Source organism: Mustela erminea, chromosome X, assembly GCF_009829155.1.
Source record: "Mustela erminea isolate mMusErm1 chromosome X, mMusErm1.Pri, whole genome shotgun sequence".
Lineage (NCBI taxonomy): Eukaryota > Metazoa > Chordata > Mammalia > Carnivora > Mustelidae > Mustela > Mustela erminea.
Genome location: NC_045635.1, coordinates 34,880,856 through 34,899,790, shown reverse-complemented (window position 1 = coordinate 34,899,790; position 18,935 = coordinate 34,880,856). Strand labels below are relative to the sequence as shown.

At 48.8% G+C, this 18,935-nt stretch overlaps 1 long non-coding RNA gene across 1 annotated transcript in view; it reads left to right on the top strand.

Annotated features, from left to right (window-relative positions):
* Nucleotides 1-4,186: 4,186 nt before the first annotated feature.
* Nucleotides 4,187-18,935, top strand: part of LOC116583361 — a 35,119-nt gene continuing 20,370 nt past the window's right edge. Inside the window, exon 1 of the long non-coding RNA XR_004282695.1 lies at nt 4,187-4,440. This is a non-coding gene — a long non-coding RNA (uncharacterized LOC116583361). The remainder of the gene's footprint in view (nt 4,441-18,935) is intronic.

The window sequence follows — 18,935 nt, the reverse complement described above, 5'->3', positions numbered from 1 at the left end:
GACCAACAGGATCTTAGCAAATGTGATACGGCAGAAGCTTATAAAATGCTTCCGTGCTGGGGCTCATCCTCTCACACTCTCGGGGTTGAGGCGGGGAGACCTGCCGCCACCATCACATAAGTAAACCCCAGACTAGCCTGCTGGGTAATGAGAGACTAGTGGCCTAGTCACCCCTGAGACCTCAGCTCTCTTGGCAGCTGACCACAGGTGTGGGAGTGAGCCTGCCCATGGTCAGAAGAATTGCCCAGCTAGGCACAGCACACACCGCCAGCCCACTGATCCTTGAGCTAAACGAGCTGTTCTTGTTCTAAGCTCTTGAGTTATGGGGTAATTTGTTACTCAGAAAAAGCTAACCGTTACAGGATGCTAAACATAACTGAATGTTTGGTGAACCGGCATTTTGTAATTCTGGGGCTTATAGACTGAATATAAATTCTTTCCGTTCAGGAGTATAGATTTAAAAGACAGAGGCTGAATTTATTAAGTGTCCAGGAAGTACCTTATTTCTTTTTTAGAAAAGCTAATCTACATATTATTATGCTTAAAATGCAAATGTTAGAGCAGTATGCTAAGTATGACTATTAGATTAATTAAGCTTATGCTGTATATATGCTCGTATGTCCATGGAAAATTCTAGAAGAACCCCAAAGAAACTTAATAAGGATATCTCTGGGCTTTGGATGAGAGGTGGGATAGGGGTAGGAAGAACTTTAATTTATTGTTTATATCAGGTTTCTATCATGATTATCTGTTAATTTTATAATTAAAATAGTACTAAAATCTAAAAATTGAAGCCCATCACCAAATGGTTCAAGAGTCCAAGCCTGGCTCCAGGAACTGTGCTGTTTATTTCATCTGTATTCTTTTTTTTTCTTAAAAGCTCAGTGTCCAAAATACATCCCATTACTTCAGGATTTTCATCAGTGTAGGCGCCAGTGAATTGAGTTTTTAATCTGGTAAGCATTTGCTGCATGTCAAAAATACTGGCTTTAAAGAAAGAAAATGCTTATTTATTTAGTTTTGTATTAATTTCCCACCAACTTCCAAGAAATATTTGAAACTCCTAAGGTAATGCATTAATTAAACGCTGCTGAGGCAGAATTTCTGGCCAAATAAAAGACCTTGTATTATCATGGTGTTACATTTGCAAATTGGAAAAATAAAACAGCACAAAAATCCAACTCCATCGAGGGCTCCTAGATCCACCAAACACAGTCTGAATCGAGACTAGGATCAGGTTGTCTGAACTGGGAGATGAAGATCTCAAACAAAATGAGGCCCCGGATAGTTGGCATTAGCTGCTGTTCAAGCCCATGGCTGCCAGGGCCTGAGAAACTGGACCACGGGCTTTAGGGTCCCCTTGGATTTGAGTCCCAGGACCCAACAAAGCAACGCAGTAAAGAGCCTGTGGGAAGCTATGCTGCTGAGCTCTGATGGCCTAATCCAGTCCTCAAGTGGGTTGGTTAACCACGTGACCAAATGGCAGCTGAAGACTGTGCCATCAGCCTGCCTATCACACGCTCATTGCGAGAGGCAGTAGGAAGCTAACCCTTGGTTTAGGCTGTGGAAAACATTCTAGGATCAGAGTCCGTAGTGGATGTCTCATAGATGATGCATTGTATGATGAGTATCTTGGCTTTACGGTGCTTAGCCTATTGTGATTTATAAGCAATAGATTTTGGTCATTTGAGTGACCAGAGAGAGAGAGTGTGTGTGAGAGATCACAGAGGCAGAGGGAGAGGGAGAAGCAGACTTCCCGCTCAGCAGGGAACCTGAAATGGGGCTCGATCCCAGGACCCTGAGATCATGACCTGAGCTGAAGGCAGACGCTTCACAGACTGAGCCACCCAGGCATCCCCAAAATATATTTCTCATAGATATTTGGTCTTCATCCATCGTTCCTGGTTTACAGCTCCTAAAACCCTTGGCCTTTCCTGTGTGATAAGAGCAACTGGGGCACCTTGTGTCATATTTGGTGTTTTGTCCTCAGTTCTTAAAAGTGCTTCAGAGCCATAAAAGTAAATGGGTGCCTGCTTATTCACAGTAAATCCCTTTCCATCACTGCTGGGTGTATGTTAAGGGATGACTATTGGAAAATGCCTAAGGTTGGGGGCTGTTGCCAGGGAAACCAACCATGAATAGAGGGTTTGAAATTTTCAGGGTTACCCCCCGATTTCTGGGGAGGGGAGAGAGATGGAGGCTGGTCAATGATGTAATCAATCACGTTCCTTTAATGAAACCTCCATAACCCCCCAAAAAGACTGCGTTGGGAGAGCTTCTGGGTTGGTGAGCTCATGAAGATGGCGGAACTGGAGAGGGCATGGAAGCTTCTCATCCTTTCCCCAGATCTTGCCCTGTGCCTGTCTTCTATCTGGAGGTTCCTGAGTGATGTCCTTTTATGATAAACCAGTGATCTAGTAAGTATGTTTCTCTGAGTTTTGTGAACCACTCTAACAAATGAATTGAACTTATGGAAGAGGTAGTGGGAACCTCTGATTCATGGCCAGTTTATCAGGAACACAGGTGACAATTTGGACTTTCAACTGGCCTCTGAAGCTCGTGTGTGTGTGTGTGTGTGTGTGTGTGTGTGTGTGTGTTGGGGGAGCGGGGAGCAGTCTTGTAAGACTGAGCTCTTTTCTTGCGGGATCTGACACTCTCTTCATGTAGACTGTGTCAGAATGGAGTTAAATTGTAGGACACCCAGCTGGCATTGTTTGATGGTGTGGGGGGAAAATGCCCCCCCATATGAATTGGTACCAGAATCCTTCTTGCAAGCTGCCCACGTACCCAGACAATGCTTCTCATAAGGACAGAGAAGAAGTACATTTGCAGTGATACCTGTTGATCAGGGTCAAAATGAAATGAAGGGCTTTCGGAACAGTCCTACTGTCTTGGAAATCCATACTCTGGTGTGCCGAGCATGAGCCTAAACAAAATAAACTTGGGATGTTGACAGAAGACCTCATAGGTAGCCTTAGTCAAAGTTTTTTTGTTGGGCAGAATATAAGCCTAATTACACTGGCTCAATTAAAGAGATCTGTTTTTTAAAAGATTTATTTATTTATTTTAGAGCGAGAATGCGAGTGGGGCGTGGGGGGAGGTGGTGCAGGCGGAGAGGGAGAATCTCAAGCAGACTCCCAGCCAAGCACAGAGCTTCACCTGGTGCTGGATACCATGCCCCTGAGATCATGGCCTGAGCTGAAACCAAGAGTTGGACGCTTCGCCGACAGCCACCCAGGTGCCCCTACAGAGATCATTAATAAAGACATGCAGGGCATCTTAAGGGACCACAAACTGGTTTGGGGGCTGGTGTTAGCCAACAAGCTGACAGGGTCCAGGTTAGCCAGACTCTTTTTCTCCTTGGGGGCCTAACATTCTCTAATTTCTTCCTTTTCCCACTTAGCTTTGTAGGTAGATTTTTCAGTTTACTCATCAGCGCACCTATAGCTGAAAAAGGTTGCTCCATTCCAGTTCTGTGGGACCTGTCTGAATCCAAACAGACACGCTAAAGGACTATATCCAGTTTGGTGACTCTTGGTTGAGGTTTCTGGTGACTCTGACACAGCTGTGTGTTTCCTTCAGTCAGAAGGCTCATGCCTGGTTAAAGCAGATGTTGGCAGCACCCTGTCTATGGTCTTTATTGTTTCAGTGCCTGCCGGCTGCATTTCCAACTGGCAGCCCCCACATCTGTCTGTCTGGGGGCTTCTCTGGCATGGACTCAGCTGAGTGTCGGCATGGGTGGCTGGCCAGCAGCGGCTAAGCCCATGAACCCCCGGGGACAGATGAGAGTGAGTGTGGAAAGACCCTGATTTCTTTGCCCCCTTGATGGGAAAACCCCAGGGCTTGTCTTCTAGACCATTCTCCAGTGGGGCTGAGCTCCAGTTACCCACAGTGGTAACTTGCTTGACAAGGCATCCGGCAGTCGCTGCTTCCCTGTTGCCATTGGCCAAAGTCACTTAAAGCACGAGGGGAGCAGAACTGTCCATGGGGCCGACCTGGGAAGGTTTCTCTTGTTAGAAAGCAACCATTGTAAGGAGAGGTGGCACATCGGCTCACGATAAAAAGATTTACACCCACATGGAAATCCACAGTGCGGAGGGTGGGGCTGGGCTGGAAACCATGTGGGTGGAGATCAAAGGCAAGGGGAACAGAAGTCATATTGTTCTAGGAGCATATTACAGGCTGCCAAACCAGATGGGGGACGTTGATGATGGGTTCCTGACCGAGACCACACAAGGGGCCTGAAGGCGAGACACCCACCGTTGGGGGGCGCCACCAGCTGGACGGCCGCACAGAACTTCTGAACCAACTCCTGACTTGCCTGGCTGGCCGGTTCACCTCTTGTAAGATTGAACAGTGACAGGAAGGATCGCTACTCGGGAGTTAATTCAAACCAGGAAGGAGGAGCTACTGGTGAGAGAGCGGATGGGGACTTGGGAGGTGAGTCTGTTCTCTCCGAAGGGGGTCATCAAGAGTGGGCTGCTCAGACTTCAGGAGGCTTGGAGCAGGGGTTACGGGGCTCTGGATCCATGCATATCCCCAAGGGCTGATACGGATCCCACCCCCGACTCTGGGCTCTGCCTCCAGGTTTCTGATTGGGTCACTTGGGAGCGAGACCAGGCTTCTCAGGGGTTCTTACTGCAAACTGGGGGCAGGGGTTGCGCAGAGGACCCTTTGAAGAATAGTACTTTAGAGAAAACAGATGTAGGGAGTCATAGCTTTCGATGTTTATACGGACCATCCAGAAGGTCGGAAGAAGGCAAAAAACAAAATTCCAAGTCCATCACCACCAAGGAGTCTAAGGAGAAAGGAACAGTGCATCTGACCAAGAGCTGGGGCTAGGCTCGGAGCCCTGGTGAGTATGATTTTTAGGAATCACACAGAAGAGCTAGCGTAGAGCCAACAATGAACACAAAAACAGTTGCAAGAACAGTTGAGCGTGGTGGCAGGCAGGCGACAGAGCGGACTGGGGTTTCAACAATCTCAGGGCATCCGTGAGGGTTTTTTTTAAGTTAAATTCTGAGTCAGAAGGTGAACTAGAAAAGCTTCTGCTCAGTGCTGGGGCGGCGGAGGGGGGGTTCTGATGAGCCGAGGTTCACACATGACAAGGAAGTGGCCATTACTAGACACCTTTCTGGGCAGACACTACCTCATTTAGTCCTCGAAACAACACTGCAAGGTAGGCATTCCTTGTACCTGGTGGCTTTCTGCTCTTCGCAAGTGGGAGAAATCCAGCTCACACCAACTTAGACGCAAAGAGAATGGATTGATTCTGTACCTGGGAAGCTGGGCAATGGGGCTGATGGGAGGCATAAATGGGGGTCTAGGGTCACAAATGATATGGGTCAGAGTCCTTCTCATTCTTTCTCTCTCTGTTCTTCTCACGGGCCTTCCTTTTCTCCAGTAGACAGACATCCCACACATGGTGGGGAATATGGCCACAGCTGGGTGTCTGCCTTATGGCCTTCTAATACCATGGACATCAGGCAATGGACCATCCCTGCTAGTTCCAGAAGCCCTCTAATTGGCCTAATCATCTCAGTGCTGTTCCTGAGTGGGCAAGTGAGTAGGATATTCTCATTGGCTACCCTGTGTCACATGCCCCGAGGCTGAGTCAGAAGAGGGTGGAGCTTGTTACCAGAAGAAGAGACCTGGAGTGCAGAGTTCTGATTAATCCCAAACAATCACAACCATGTTTCCATTCCCATTTTATTGATGTGGAAACTGAGTCTGAAAGCGGTAAATGAAGTTGCCCAGATGATATTACCTGGTATGCTGCAGAGCCAGGATTCAACCCCCACACTGTCGCTTCTGCCAAACAGAGGCGTGCAGGATTGGAGAAAGAAGACAGAGACCGGAGCTGGTTTTCTAGAAGGGTGTTAGCGAAGAAGCTACTCACGGCCCAGGCTCCCTTTCCGGGGCCGGTGAACCCCTCTCCCTAGTTGCTGTGAGGGCTGCCGGCTGCCCCTTCTCTTGACAGTTGCCTCCAGCTAGATGGGGGCCACCCATCCGAAATGCCTGGGAGGTCCCCCATACCCTAGGGTGTCCAGCCGCCAATGGCCAACTATGGTGAGAAAGTCTGGTTGGTCCCCTCACAATGCGGAGCTCCCTGTAGAGCTAAACCCAGGTGAGACTTCACCTGAATCCACAGCTCCGTTCTCCCCCTTCTCTTACTCCCTTAGAGATTGTCCTCATTCGTTCACTTGCCTAAACCCCTGTCTCAGCTTCCGCCTCAAGGGAACTTGACCCAAGACTGGTATTAAAAGTTAAAATCGTGATAGCAAACTAGCTGTCAATCCATGGGTGCCTGGAGAGGAGCGGGAAAACAGGTGTAGAGCTGGCCGCCTTCCAGCCGTCAGGAACACCAGACGCTGGGAGAGGTGGGAGGGGAAGGAGAAGAGGGGACAGGTGCTGGAGGCATTTATTTAAATTCTGGCAAAATGTACGTCACCTAGAATGGACCACTGTTAATATACAGCACAGTGGCATCAGGTATGTTCATATCATTGCACAACCTTATCACCACCACACACCTCTAGAACTTTCTCATCCTCCCTAAGTGGAACTCTAGACCCATTATACAACAGCTCCCCATTCTCCCCAATTTCCCCCAGCGCCTGGCAACCACCATACTTCAAGTAGATAGACTCACATCGTTTGTCCTTTTGTGACTGACTTATGTTACCCAGCATAATGTCCTCAAGGTTCATTTGTGTTGTAGCCTGTGTTGGAATTTCCTTCCTTTTGAAGGCTGAGCACTATCGTATGGAGAGACCCCATTTTGTTTATCTATTCCCCCTTGGACAAAGCCTTGGGTCGTTTCCACCTTTTGGCAATTATGAATCAGGCTGCTGTGAACGCGTGTGTGCGCATAACTGTTTGATCCCCTGCAATTCCTTAGGGCCAGCCCTCAGAAGTAGAACTTACTGGATCCTCTGGTAATTTTTTATGTGTTTTTTAACTGTTTGTCCCAGTGGTTGTGCCACTTTACCTCTGCACCCCCAGCGTAAGAGTGCCCATCTCTCCCCATCCTTGCAACAATTGTTAGTTCTTGTTTTGTTTTGTTTTTTGTTTTTTTGTTTTTTTTTGTTTGTTTTTTTTATAATGACCATCCCCATGGGTGTGAAGGGGAGGCAGGTGTTTGGGGAGGCCAAAGCCTGCAGAGCGTCCCCATGTTTCTCTACAGCAGCTGCTGGGATGATGGGGCTGAAAATGTTCTGCCACTAAAGGCAGCCTCATGGCGTCCAGGTCAGGGGAGGGGGGCTGGGTCCCTCTCTGCCTTCACGACAGGGGAGGGGAGTGGTGAGGTGCTTTATTGCTTCGGTGTTTAAGATTTTCCTCACCGTTCTCTAAATCTTTTTGCCCATGGGTGCACACAGAACCCCGCTGGGCTGGGGAGGAGGAGGAGGATTTTAGTGACAAATTGCTCTGTCCTCAGATGCAGTTCTGTGGTGTGGGGCCAGGCTGTTGCTTGTCAGTACCCAAGGCTGACTCTCTCCAGAAACACTGGAGACATGGGGTGGGAGGGGGAGGCCCAAAGTTCTCCAACCCCCCGGGGGTGCCCAGGCACCAGGAACCCCAGTGTGGACCCCACCAAGCCTGGTGGGATTTCCCTCTGCCTGTTGCTCATGGTCTTAGGTTGAGTTCCCCTAAAAGCAGACGCCCCAGAGAAGGATTTCAGCCCTGGTCATTGACATGGGAAGTGAGCCCAAGAGGCACAGCGAGAGGAAGTGAGACAAGGCAGGAAGGAAGGCCAATGAAGGTGCTTCCTTGAGCGCGTTTCCACCATGGCCAGTTCAGGGGGAGTTCAGTGCCGCAGGGAACCTTCTCAGAGACTGTCTGGAACACGGCTCAGAACTGCCCAATGGAGAGGTAAGGAAGCTGGGCATTTCTCCCGGCCCCCACTGTCGGACGGCTGTTCCGGAAGGAGCTGATTCCTTGGCTCTTCCAGCCTGCCGGGACCTGGTGAGAGCACACCCCTGCAGCCAGAGACTGGCCTCGGACAGAGGGACAAAAAAAGCAGCTGGTGTGTGACCCCTGGGGTAGGCTGAGGCGATACAGGCAAGGCGCTGACAGCATCTGTGACATTTTCCTTGACATTAACGTGTGTTGAGGAAGGCGCTGACGTCAACCTGGTGGAAGGTGGGAAGGTCACCATGGAGGGTGCGGTCCTCAGCCTGGACGGAGTGAACAATTTCAGACTCTCAATTTTGTGTAGTAGTTACTGGGCCCCTACTTCATACCAGGCACCAGACTATGAGTTGTCCTCTACAGTCTCATACTTGATCCTCACGGCAACCTTGTGAAAGAAGAGATGAGTTGAGTGCCGTTTTTTCTTTGTTTTAATTTAGAGAGAGAGAGTGTGTGCGTGTGTACAAGTAGGGAGCAGGGGCAGAGAGAGAATGTCAAGCAAACTCTGTGATGAGTGTGGAGTCCGACTCGGAGATCGATCTCACAATCCTGAGATGGTGACCTGAGCCAGAACCCAGAGTTGGCTGCTTAACCAACTGAGCCAGGCGCAGATGAAGAAAAGGCTCAGAGAGGTTAAGAAAATTCCAGAGGGTCACACACAGGCTTGTCTTGGTATGTCTGGTGTTCCACTGCTCCTCCCAACAAAGTCACCCTTACCGGCTCTGAGGATGGCTTGGAACTGGGTGGACTGGGACTTCTGCTGGCTGATAGTTCCAGGATCCCCAAATCGCATTGTGCCTGCGTAGATGTGTGATGCTGTCTGTGGTCCAAATGATGTTGCCCCGGGGGTAGTAAATCGGTACAGCCACTCCGGGAAACAGTGGAAAGGCTCCTCAAAATATTAAAAATAGAACTACCATGTGAGCCAGCAGTCCCACTTTTGGGTATATACTGAAGAGGATGAAATCAGTATCTGGAAGAGATATCTACATGTTCCTGTGCATTGCAGCCTTATTCACAACAGCCAAGATATGGGAATAACCCGTGTCCATCAGCAGATGGACAGATAAAGCGGATGCGGTATATATACCATGGGATATCATCCAGCCAATAGGAAGAAGGGAATTCTGTCATTTGCAACAACCTGGATGGACCTTGAAGGCATTACACTGAGTGAAATAAGTCAGATGGGAGAAGATAAACACTGCACGGTATCATTCCTAGGTGGAATCTAAAAAAAGAAAGAAGGCAAACTCATAGAGACAGAGAGTATGAAAAGGGTTGCGTGGAGGTGGGGGAGCTAGAGAGGGGCTGGTAGAAGGGTCCCAACTTTGAGCTGTGAGATGAATAAGGTCGGAGGATGATCTGATGTATAACAAACATGGTAGCTCTGTGTTGCATGGTTGAAGTTTTCCAGGAGGGTGGAATTCTGATGTTCTCACCCAAAAAAGGGGTGGGGGGAAGAAGGGGCTAGATATGTCAGTTGACACAAATGTTAATGAACTAGAAGGGGTAGGGACCCTTTTACAACGTGTATGTAATATACACACATGTGTGGGGTCACCAGCATGTGCATTAAAGATCTAACAATTTTGTTTCTCAATTACACTCAATAAAGCTGAAATTAATACAAACAAACAAACTGGGCCTTGCCCTGGGGAAGCTGCCATGAGCCATCCACTCTCTGAACACCCTGCGCCACAGAGTTATCCGGTGTCTCTGAGCTCTATCCCACCTCCCTTCAGCTGAGGAGTCCGGATCAGGCTGCCTTGTGTCTAAGCCTCCGCCCGGCTCTGTGAGTCTGGGATCCTGTGTGAGGTCAAGGCATGGCTCTGAGCTTCGTAGGCTCAGAAACCCAGTCTCACGTTTATCTGTGTGAGTCACCTCTGAAACCAAGTTCACACGGCGATGTTAGACGGAGCCAGAAGGTTAATGCCGTCTTTGACAAACAGAAACTGGTTGGCTGAATGCTGCCGTTAGCTGGCCTCTGACCCTGGACATTAGTCACAGGGCTGTCCAGTTTTCTGGGGTTTGAGTGGAGGCACAGACTCTGAACGTGCTCCCATGGCCCCTTCGTAACCCTGGAGTGGGCCACACCTGTCAAAGATGTGGCTATTTGAGGTGGCCTGGTGGAGGGTGACATTTTCCCTGAAAAGTGCTCCCATGGACATTCCTGATTCCTGTTTGTGCCTCAGTTTCCCTCAGGGTTCAAACAGCAAGTGGTGGGCCTACTCAGAGTAAGATATTTTGAGGAAGGATTACTTCAAAGGCCCTGTTAACAGAGGAATGACTCAGAACATTTCGAACCTGGCTGGAGAAGGAGCCTTATGGAGGGGCCATGAGTGGCCTTTGGGTGTGGTCAGCCTGAGGTGCCCCTGAAATAGGGAGCCAGGCGAAAAAGTAAGTTCACCCCACTCCCCTTCGGATCACCTTCAGGGGTTTCCATTGGCCCAAGTCCAGTGGAAACCACAGAGCTCAGCCTGCCTGGGGCCAGCGCAGGTGGGAGGGAGAGAATGATTCCAGAGGGGAAAACACAAGGTGCCCAGCTCGGCCCTCGCAGCTCACTGTCTGATGGACACATTCTAATTTCCTAACAACTTAAATTAGGCTGCTGCCAAGTCTCGCTGGCCGGGGCACTCCATCCCTCCAAGGTCACTTTGCTGTCCTGTGTACAGTGTTGATGGCCTAGTTTACTCCTCAGGGGCAGGCTTACTGCCTTTATTTTCAGCTGTCGGGGAGGAGCCACTTTCTGGCCCTGGACGGGGACATAAATAAGGCTGACTGAGGGGTATTTGAGAAGGGGAGGTGCTCTCAGTGGAACTGAGAGGCAGGGAGCAACTTGGATCTTTCCTTTTGCCACAGTGGTGGCTGTGAACGTAGGAGGGCACTGCGTGCCATGGGCTTCTTACTTTTTATTGTGATTGTTTTAGATTGGGGAGAAAATTGTGTGATTCCCTGGCCCTTCTCTCTTCCCTCCCCCCCACCCTCCCTCCATCCTTCTTTTGCTCCCTCCTATCCGTCTCTTACTAAGAATTTCAAATAGGGCACCAGGGTGGCTCAGTCAGTTAAGCGTCTGCCTGCGGCTCATGATCCCGGGGTCCTGGGATCGAGCCCTGCATCAGGCTCCATGCTCAGCGGGCAGACTGCTTCTCCCTCTGCCTGCAGCTCTCCCTGCTTGTTCTGTCTCTCTCAATCTCTCTCTCCCTCTGACAAATAAAAGAAATCTTAAAAAAAAAAAAAGAATGTCAAACATACACATAAGTAGACAGGCTAGGGAAGTGAACCCCATGTACCCATTACCTAGCTGTAGCAGTGATGAATTCATGCCAGTTCCGTTTGGTTTCATTTCTAGCCCATTTGCACCCCCCTGCCCCAGAATGTTCTGAAGCAAATCTCTAATGTCCTATCACTTACATATGAATATTTCAGTATGCATCTCTAAAAGAGCATACTCTTTCCCCAATATCCGTATTTTAAACACATTTTAAAAAAGATTTAAGTTATTTATTTGGGAGATAAAGAGAGAGAGCGCATACAAGTGGCGGGGGGCAGGGGGAAGAGAAGCCAACATCCCGCTGAGCAGGGAACCTGATGCGGGGCTCGATCCCAGGACTCTGGAATCAAAGGGTTGGGATCAGACCTGAGCTGAGGGCAGACATTGAACTGACCCAGGTAAGCCACCCAGGAGCCCAGGTTTTGTCCATTCTGAAACTTCATACAAGTGGAATCATCAAGTGTATACTCGTGTATCTGACTTCTTCCGCTCAACAGCGTATCTGTGAACCCTATTGTTGAGAAGAGCTTGATCTTTGGCCTTGCTTGATAGTAGTCCATTACGTGACCAACACCAGAATTCGTCCATTGTCTGACTGACAGACATTTCAATTGTTTCCAGTTTGGGGCTATATGACTAAAGCTTCCAGGAACATCCTTCTGTGTGCCTCTTGTTGGAACAGGAACTCATTTCTCTCCTGACTCCCTTCTTGAGTGTGAAACTACGGCTAGGAGGGAAGAACACCTTTTCTTTCCTCACTGACTGCAGGGTGACCTTCCATCTCTTGGTCTTTTCCCCTCACCTGCAAGCTGGTGAGGAGATTGCCCTCTTCCACCAAGCCACCCCTCCTGGTGAAGCGGTGGCTCTTGGGTGAGGGGAGACCTACCTCACCCAACCATCCGCTTACCTGTCCCACCAGTACATTCTTTCTAGGACAGTCTTCCTGTCAACTCACCTCCTTCTTAAGTAAAAAAACAAAGCAGGACAAGATCTTACAAACGAAACAGCTTCCCTTGACTCTACATCGCACTCTAGCTAAGAACCTGTATCTCTCTTGCCCCTCAATGACCAGAGTCTTCAAAGTGTAGTCTGCGCCCGTCGACTCTACTTCCTTCTCTGCTCTTCACTTTTTATCTCCTGGACACGCAGCCTCAGCCACCATCCCCTCTCAGAAACTGCTCGGTCCAAGGTCATTGTTAATTCCCTTTGCCAAAGCCTAGCTTCACGTGTCTGTACTTGCCTCATGTATTTAGATATCTGTGCTGGGTCAGCCCACACAGTTCGATCCCAGTTAGGGGATGGGTGAAAGTGATGACTGGGACCCAGGTCAAGGTTGCTTTTAGTTTGGTTGACTTCCATTTTTTTTTCTTTTAAAGATTTTATTTATTTATTTGACAGACAGAGATCACGAGTAGGCAGAGAGGCAGGCAGAGGTGGGGGGGAAGCAGGTTCCCTGCTGAGCAGAGAGCCCGATGCGGGGCTCCATCCCAGGACCCTGAGATCATGACCTGAGCCGAAGGCAGCGGCTTTAACCCACTGAGCCACCCAGGTGCCCCAGTTTGGTTGACTTCTAAAGCAATGCCTAAACCATGCAAAGGATTGGAACAAGACGTTGATACCAGTAGTGGGTGGCTCCCCATGACACTGCAGGATCAACTGAGGCATTCCCACAATTCAATGGGCCAAGCACTCCATGGGAACTGAGAGAATCTTCCAGATAATGAATGGTGAGCTCACTGCCTTCTATATCCATGGTCATGCCAACACCCCAAAACAGCTTTAACTATCCCATAAGGTGACTCTGCTCCCCAGAAAGCCAGAGTGTTCCCTCTGGACCCTAGATCTTATAGTTCTTGATGTGCCCGCTCCAAACCATTCTCCCTTTACGGTCACTTACACTACGGGCTCTGGGATATTTTATGATGTCTACCAGAGGGGTTTCTGCGGACTGACCTGGCCATGACCTTCCCTGGCCATCCTGCTCCATTTGGTGTTATTTCTGGCTCTAGGTTTCCCCGAAGCAGACTGGGAGATGGGAACTTGGAGCAGGTAGCTAATGTGGCAGCTGGTGCCAGGAAACACAGGGGAGTAGGGAGGAGTGAGGTGGGAAGGGGGCAAAGCCAGTACACTGGGTTGCTGCAGTGGGCAACTGGAGCTCAGTCCCCTCAGGAGGTCCTCTGAGAACCTGCGTGGGATCCAGCTCAGGAAAGAGAATGCTGGGGCACTTATCCAATGGCTCCTGCTCCCCTCCCAGCCCCTGCCAGACTGGGTAAAGGGGATGAGGAATGTAGACATGAAGGCAAGAGCAGTAGCAGCCATCTTGTAACCATGAGGGTAGGGCCAAGAGAATTGAAGACTAAGGGGCTGACATTTTCAGACCCATCTTTGCCTACCTCCTTTCTTGTCCTGTGAGCAAAACGCATCTTACTTGTTTAAGCCACCATAATGAAGTTTTTTGATACATGTAGCACGAAGAGAATGCACTGCTTGATTCTTCCTTTAAGATGGAGGCACTCATTTCCCCAGCTGCAGACAGTGTTGAATGCTGGATGTCACCCAGTCCAAAACAGTTCATAATTTCCATAACTTCTTCCAAGATTCCACATCCTGATTTAGCCACCTCTCTCTCTCTGGTTTGTGTGTTTATCTGATGTGCTCACTGGGCTATAAGTTTCTGAAGGGTAGGACCATGCCTTCCGTGACTTTATGCTTTCGGTACCTGATCGAGGGACTGGCCCATAGCCTACTATGTATGTTTTAGGCTTCATGATCTTTGACTATCCAGATTGTTCTCTTCCGAATGTCCCATTTGCCAATCATCTCTCAAAGTCTGATTTTCAGAACTAAGCTGAATGTACCAGGAGTGGTCTTGACAGGAGTGAGGGCAGGATTTTTTTTTTTTTAAGATTTAATTTATTTATTTGACAGAGAGAGATCACAAGTAGGCAGAGAGGCAAGCGGGGGGGCGGGGGGGGCAGGAAGCAGGCTCCCCGCTGAGCAGAGAGCCCAATGCGGGACTCGATCCCAGGACCCTGAGATCATGACCTGAGCCGAAGGCAGAGGCTTAACCTACTGAGCCATCCAGGTGCCCCGGTCAGGATGCTTTTAAATTTGTTTATTCAAAGTGAGCTTACTGCCCACTACATTTATTTTTGCTAAAGCAACATTTCTCACACCGTATACCAGGGCCCCTGCTTTCTAGATCCGGACAGAACTTTATGATTCTTCTTCTTCTTCTTTTTTTTCCCCTATGAAATGTCACCATTTGCCCAGGCGTTGACTTCCATTCCTAGTTTATACTAGAACGGAACCTGATTCTTACCATTTCATTTTCATATTTGAATGGATCTGACTTTGAGTTCTGCAAATCACCAGAAACCCTTCATGGAAGAGGTTGAGGGGACATAGAAATAGTAAGTGAAGAGCTTACTATTTTGACAGACTCACTCTCTTGCAACAGTCCGTTGAAACATGATTGGAATCCAAGTGGATTATCCAGTCTTTAAACTACCGCACCAGCTTGGGGGCAGCCTGGAATTTGATAGGTCTGTGTCTTTCATTGGTCCACCTGCTCCCTGCATAAAATTGTTGAAGGGGCCTGGAGGGGAGTGTGAAAGTGTATCACCTACTTCGGAGTTTATGAGATTGAACTCAAGCCTTCTTCCATCACCACACCACCTGGCTGGAGCAGGGCTGACAGTAGGCAAGGGAGAGAGAGGGTCAGATGGGGCCCGGGGAGGGCTGGTGTGTATCAGTCCCTGCCCTTACATCAAATCCAAATCATTTCTTTTTGGATGGCCTACTCTTTAACGTGCTCAGTACCTCTTCTCCCCTCCACTAGTGCAGAAAATGGACAGCAGGTTGGCTCCTGGGTCCAGACATGAGTTGCCGCCAGCCCTTCACGGGGATGGTGGTCGAGCCTTGCCCCTGCCAGCTCCGCGGGCCCTGCCTGCCTGTGTCCTCTTGGTCCGGACGCATTGATGCTGGGAGCATGTTTTATGATTGTGTGCTTTCTCTTTCTTCCAGCATTAAAATTTTATTCTCCACATGTCAGCCTGCTTATTAAGAATCTCCCAGGTGCTCCCACCTGGGCTCCGGCCCCTGCTGCTGTTTTCTCGTCGACCCTGGGCACGTGCTAAAATGTCCTGCTTGGGTCTCGGCTCGTTTATGTCCCAACTAACTCAAGCCATATGGAAATTTCTCTGTCCTCTACTCCAGGGGAAAACGTCAGGGTTAACCCTCCACTCCCCCTTACGAATGGGGGCCCTCCCTTTCCTTAACTGAGAGCAGGAGCTCTTAACCTTTTCTGTGCCAAGCACCCCTGGATCCCACTTCTCAAACTTAAACATCGACAGGGCATTACCCCAGAATCTCATTACAAAGCAGATTCTGATTCAGTAGGTCCGGGTGGGGCGTGAGATTTGCATTGTTAACAAGCTCCTGGCTAATGTAGTTGGTCCAGGGACCACATTTTGAGTAGCAGAGGTTTTCAAACTGGGGGGGGGGAGCGCGAGGGGGGCAGGGGCTGCCCTCACGCCTTCCTTCCTCCTCACTCGCCCTCCCCAAGCGCCAAGGGAATATCTGTGGCCACATTTGACGCATAAACAGTCTCCGGCAGGCGCGGAGCATCACAGGTGCGCTTCCGGCCCGGGCCCAGCCCCGCCGCAATTCATCGGCTCCCAACAAATGCTTCTTTATAATCGGGAAATAGAAACCCGCTCTGCCCGAGCTGGGAGCGCTGCCTGCGCTCCTCCCACCTTTCCGGGCCTCTGCGCAAGGGGCGGACTTTAGGCGGGGCGGCTTCATAAACCAGAAAAAAAAAAAAAAAAAAAAGAGAGAGACGAAACAATTAAACCTAGCGAGCCAGGATTGCTCCAAGGAACAGGCTTTCAAAGGCAGCGGAGTCTGGCTTTTTTCCAGGCTGTGGGATCAGCCAAAGGGCGCAGGCCTCCTTCTCTTGGCGTGACAGGTGCGCTCCGGGGCAGGCACTGGGCTCGCCCTTTGCCCACCCCCCTGCATGAGTGAAGAATGACTCGCCGTTGGTAGGGTAACCGATCCCATGTAATAGGAAAACACAGAGAAAAGCCATGTTCCTTTTTAGTCCAGCGGAGCTGTGCCCACTCCCAGACTTTTCAGAGCATAGATTTACAATCACACCTTCCAGAGATGTTCTGGAAGCTGCCTGTTCTAGCCACGTTCCTTCCTCCCTTTCTTCCCTCCTTTCCCTCCCACTTTGAGGCCTTTTACCCTTAACTGGAATCGTTATCATGCTCATCGACTCCAGAGCTGGACACTGGACAGAAGCTTTTAAAATCAAGTAAACAAATGCCATCAGGTTCCACTTTCCAACCTGGTACAGACACTAACCCCAACATCCAATTTGTAAAATTTTTTTTTAAAGAAAAAAAAGGTCTTAGAGCAGTGTTTTCAAAGTGTGGTCCTGGGATAAGCAGGCTTGGCAGGGTCTGGGACCTCCTTAGAAATGCAGATTGTGGGACCTTAGCCTAGAGCTGCCCAATCAGACTTTCTGAGGGTGGGGCTTGGCAAGCTCTGTTTTATTAAGCCCTCCAGGCTGCAGTTTGAGAAGCAGCCCTCTAGAGAAAGAAACGCAGAGCCCATACCCAAGATCTATAGAATGTACAAAGCAGAGCGGGAGAGCAAACACGCTCTCTCCTGGGTTGGAGGGAAGGAGGGACAACAACCTAGAAGGCGGCCTAAGGTCTGGCTGCCTGTGCAGACCATCCCAGGCCACACGTGAGCAGAAGCTGCAGTGAGGTCATTGCTTCATTGGAGTGGTTTGAGGCATAACCTCAAGTATGCCGCTTTGGCATGTAGATTATTTCCAGCCGAAGGCAATCAACACCCGGCAGACTTTTATAAAAACTTTTATCTTTTTCTTAACTACCTAAAGGAATTTAGATAGGGGTCTTGGCCCAGAAAAGAATGCTATTACCAAAGGTAAATTTTTATCAGAAAGACCTATCTTTATGGCAGGGCAAACATCTAATTAGTAAACACCTGCTCTTCTTATCATCCTGTGAATTACCTTCCTCCCCTCTGAAGCCCCCAGGCTCCTATTCCATTCCTGAGGATGGCGTATGAGACCCAACTGACTTGTCCTTTGCGCTAATATTCTTATGTGGCTCCTGTACTTACATAATTAAATTCATTTTTACCCTGTCAGTCTGTTTTATATTGGTTTACCTGCCAATGAATCTAGAAGGGTAGAGAAAAACTGTTTCCTCCCCTACAGGGTTGGAAAACCAGCCAGGAGACTTCACGGTTTGGACGCTGCTGGCTCTGGGGCAGTTGCAGCTGAGAAATCCTGGGGTCTTTGACAAAAGACAGCAGAAGGCAAGAATTCTTACCATGTCAGTCTCCTGGATCTCTATCTGCAGGGTTTGGTGAAAGTGAGAGTCCTTTTTTTTTTTTTTTAAAGTTTTAAATTTAAATTAGCAGGAGAAAATATTTGGGTGAATTATTTCCTCGGGTATAGCAACTTTGCTAAAGATTTTTTATGAATACTTTTAATTTCTACTGATCCTGTTCCTCCCAGAAATAGCCATTATTTTGTTTTGCCTCTGTGTCTTTTGAGTCTTTTACCATGAGAAGGAAACCATAGGGTAGACCGCAGGCATAGGCCCAGTAGGCCTGTAGTTTGAACCCACCTCACAGCCAGGTGAACTCTTGGTTCTCACCCATCCGGCATCTGTTTAGACACACTTTAAGTTTCCCTGTGTAAAAACTGGGTGAGGTTTTCCTTTCATCTTGTTCTGTGTCCTGAGAGTTTGGCTTTGTGATCAGTGAGAATACCTTAGTCTCCACCATTCGGAAGATACATCTGATGGCTAGTCCAATAGCCTGGGATTCAAGGACAGGAATCAGCATCCTCTGTATCCAGCTGTGTCAGCTCTCAGAAAAGTTTTTCAGAAGGGGTCCCAGTCCATAAGGAACCTTTGTTGTGTCAACCTTCATTGAATCATTAGTGCTGGAAAAGTCCCATTCACGTAGTGCCTGCCCGGTGTCACAGGTTAGTGGGTCTATGACTAGAGGTGCCTCCTGTTCCACGAGAGACTGGATCTTGTGAGAGCCCCATATTTTGTGCTCTTTTGTGGGACACCTCTTATGTCGGAGGCTAAGCCATAAAAAAGTGTACCAGTTTGAGTTACTATTGAGATGGATAGATCCTGCTTGTTAATTTCCAGATGATAGATATTTTGCATTGGAAAAGTTGCTATATTTGAGCACTCTTTTTTTTTTTTTAAGGGAGTTCCTATTCTAAACAATTGTCTTACTGGTACTTATAGAAAGACCTAATTGAAAAGTGGATACGTAGAAGTGTAACAGCTAACCTCAGGGACTCCCACAGCAAGATGAAAGAACAGAAATTAAACTTAGAACAAAATTAAAGTTCATATCCAATGTAAATTCCCCCGCTTGAAATCCAGCCCCTCCTTAGCAAATTCCCTTAGCTCCCCAAACTCCTGCACTTTCCCCAGAAAATCCCTTACACACTCAGCTGCTTGTTTTAACTTCCCTGTCCCTACAAGATTTACAGAGAGCCCTCCAGCCTAATCTCCAGGCCCAGGGTATACAGGTTACTCATGGAAGTGCTAAAAGCCAGGAAGTAAATTTAACAGAAGCACCTGGGATGGACAATAAGGTTCATTTTCTGGGCTGCATAATCAGGCACTGCCAACTTCAGGCCTTCCTATGCAACATCCTTTGCAGCCATATCCAACACCCCCCA